A 3,552-nucleotide genomic window follows, 5' to 3' on the forward strand; every position below is an offset into this window, starting at 1 on the left:
CTTGAGTCTTGCGAGCCGGTGCATGTCCCATGTCCTATTCTATCTCGCCGGTGACCGGAGCAACACTTTGAGGGGTGCAGTCGACCGTCGGATATGGACAGGGCGGACGTACAGGCTCTGCTTAGATTAGGTTTTAGGTGTCGTAATAGTATGGATTTATTAATTTCTTAATTGAATTGAGGTATCCCGTTGTGGAAGAAATTATTTGAGGCATGACCGGTCAGTGTCCACGGACGCGTCCTCGTAGGCGTTTGAGGGGTCGGATTTGCTGTATCCGGCTGAAGATGCTCTTAGTATGGGCTCTACTTCGATTAGGTTTTACGTGTCATGTAATAGTATGGATTTATTAGATTTCTTAATTAAATTGAGGTATCCAGTCAGTGCTATGGACGTGCTTTCGTTGTTGTTTGAGGGGTCGAATTTGCTGTATTCGGCTCAAGATGCTCTTAGTACGTGTTCATCCTGTCCCCGGCGTACCGCATGTTTGCCTCGTGTCACAAGCTCCTTTTGGTAAGTGGGCGGCCACGGGCTCCATGCAGTAGCTCTTGGTCACGTGGTTGAGGCCACACATCCTTTCCCTAATGAGGAGAGAGGATTCCAGAGGAGGATCTCATCCCCGCCCGAGCTTCTTCTGCCACCTCGACACCACACGACCCCGCTGCCATCAGAGACACTGATGAGCCGCCGCCGACCTCCGCCTCCCAAGTCGCCTGCCGACCTCCGCCTCATCTCCTTATTCTCCCATCTCTCTTCTCTCGTATCTGACCTTTCTCCCCGGTGCAGCTTCCACCTCCCTGCAGATCCACACTTTGTCGGGCGGAGGGAGCCTCCAGCATCGCTGGGAGCAATGGCCCATGCCCGGCGGCACTGAGGTGGCACATCACAATATGAAGCACATCCATGGTGGTTAGTGGCCCGGAGAGTGATTTTAAGTTGCCGCCTCTTTTTGTCCAGGGATTTGGTTGACGCGTTTGATTTTCGTCTATGGCTTCGGTCAGGAGACTTGGGTCAAAGGCAAGCCCACGGAAGTCAGCTCCAATCCAGTCTTCTAAGCAGGGGTGTGGGAACTGAGGCCTGCTCAAGGTGCTATCAGTTTTTTTTCTCTGACCATGGTGAGTTCGTGTCTTTGAACACTTTGGTTCAATGTGACAATGCATAAATTCAAAAGATTGCTTGATTTGTTTTCTTTCCTTTTTTTAGAGAAATTGATTGTATGAACCAGTCGCAGCGTCAAATTGTATTTGTATGAACTATGCATCAATGTATTTTTAGGATCACAGCCCAAGGCACAAAAACCAGTTGCTGTAAATGGTATAAATACAGAACCTGATAATAGTCTTTCATTTAGATGCTACAATTTCTGGTGGCGGCTCGCACAGCTTGCACCATGTTTTTCTTTAACTTCTTCCCTTCCTTTTTATTTCTCTGTCATGTATCATGTGTGTTCCAATTCGAGTCCCTATAAATAATCGAGGGTCTTTCTCCTAGTTCTTTCCTTCCCTTTTACTTCTTTGTCACGTCTCATGTCGTTTGAGATGCAGTTGTCCTCAAAGCAATTTTCTTCCTTTATTTCTCTGTCACGTCGGTCCTCAACCTGGGCTCATTGATTTTCAAGTTAGCTCCTTAATACCGAGAAAATCAAAGACATATATGAATTGGAGAAATTGTGTGTAAGAAACCGAGGCGGGACTATTGTAGAACAATCTTTGCTTGCAGCCGAGGTGGGCTAGCTCGATTGGTTTTAATAATTTTAGAAGGTGAAAGGATTAGAAATTTAGAGAAATGCATCTTGCTTTATTAGTAGGTAATAGATGTAGATGTGTCTGCTACTCCTAAGATAGTTGTTTAAATCTGATCTGTTGTTTCTAGAATATGTGGATGACTGAATCATGTCAAGATTTGGCCTCGTGTATGCTATCTTCTATTTCTAACCATAGAACACCGAGGTATCTTTGGAAAGGAAATAACATGATGAGCATTGAACCTGACTGTGAGTGAATAACCACCACCCCCTAACTAAAAAAAGTAATGATATTGGCATCTATATTACCGAAAGTACAGTACACATAAGCTATATATACTTTCAGTTTTACTACTGGGAAAGGCTTGTTACACTTCAGTATACACAATAGTACATGCTTTAACCTGTCAAATATGTATTGTCATAAACAAAGAAAAATGTATTTGATTTGCCATGGAACTGCTTGAAATCGAAGATATGGACAATGGTGCAGCACACAAATCAAATCAGCATCACATCTTAAACTGAGGTATGTTTATGATCAGTCTGAAACTCGAATCGATAGGCTGAATATACACAATGAAACACAGGTTTTAGTGAGATTCTCAGATTCACACAGGAAAGTTGCTTGGAACTTTAACTGAAAAAAATCATGTTATTATTTAGACCCCTTTGTAGTGGAGCATATGTATAATGTGAGAAGTAGATATAGGATAAACATATAGCTAGGAGTATAAGGATTTTTTGCACTTGTCAGAGTAAATATATTTGAATAGTTCTACTTCTAACTCAGCTAACCAATCAACATCATATATTTATTAGAACTGTCATAAACTCTGAAGGTATATCTTGTAGTACTAAATTTTTTTTGCCTTTAGGAATTTAGTCTGCTGCTGTGAAGTTCAAAGCAATTTTGTTCATTCTCCGACTCCTGCATTCTTTTCAATTGTCGTGCAGAAAAAGGGGGTTTGAAAATAAAGCTTCCATGGCATGCAGAAACAGAGCATGTGGTTGGATCAACAATAGAACAACCTACGGTATATGCTTCATTTTGTTTGGATTCAGAAAATCTGTATGCTGTCTGTAATTCAGAAATTGATTGCTTCATTCACTCATGCGCTACTGCTATTTCATATACAGGGGATCAGGGAGGAGAGCAGCAGCCTGCTGCTTCTTGGTTACTGCTCCCTCTGTTGATCAGGGAGTACTACACATCTATACAGAGAACACAAAGAACAGAAGGCTGATGCAGTGATGCTTGCTGCTTTCAAGGGGATACATACCTCTGTTGTGGCAGCAGCCCTCTGCTTCTGCTGCCCGTTGCCGCTGCTGCCTCCCGCTTCTGCCCTCTGCTGCTGCTGCCCGCTGCCTCTGCTTGCCACCGCTGCTGCTGCTTGTCATTGCTCCTTGCCGCGAGCTCGACGGCGTCCATGTAGGAGCTCCCCTGCCCGCGCGTCGTCTCCGACCCGTGTGCCTCCTCCTCGTCCCTGCGCAGCAACAACAGCTCCTCCAGGCCGCCCTGCCTCTCTTCCTTCTCCCTTTCTCCTTCCTCCCCTGGCTCTTCTTCTTGTCTCTCTCTCTCAACACCAACTCACTCTTTCTCTGTTACCTACAGGAGGCCCTGCGTCGTTCCGCATCGAGCAGCCGCCGCCCCCAGTCGCTCGTTATGCACGAGTCTTTTTTGCAATGTTTTCTCAGAGCCAGGATTGCGGGTTGAATACACCAAAATGGAGGGTCCTTTTTGAAAAACCGAAACATTTTCTCTGGTTGCCACTTAAACAGGGAGCGCGGGTTGATTTCCTGTAAACGGA

General features: G+C 45.0%; 1 long non-coding RNA gene across 2 annotated transcripts; it reads left to right on the forward strand.

Annotated features, from left to right (window-relative positions):
* Window positions 1-707: 707 nt before the first annotated feature.
* On the forward strand, window positions 708-3,491 carry LOC119335926. 2 transcript variants are annotated; one of them, XR_005162133.1, is made up of 3 exons: window positions 708-906; window positions 999-2,778; window positions 2,882-3,491. It is a non-coding gene; the product is annotated as an uncharacterized LOC119335926 (long non-coding RNA). The 2 variants fall into 2 exon arrangements; XR_005162134.1 differs by having other exon boundaries at window positions 708-872; window positions 955-2,778.
* Window positions 3,492-3,552: the final 61 nt, after the last annotated feature.

This window comes from Triticum dicoccoides, chromosome 7B, assembly GCF_002162155.2.
Source record: "Triticum dicoccoides isolate Atlit2015 ecotype Zavitan chromosome 7B, WEW_v2.0, whole genome shotgun sequence".
NCBI lineage: Eukaryota > Viridiplantae > Streptophyta > Magnoliopsida > Poales > Poaceae > Triticum > Triticum dicoccoides.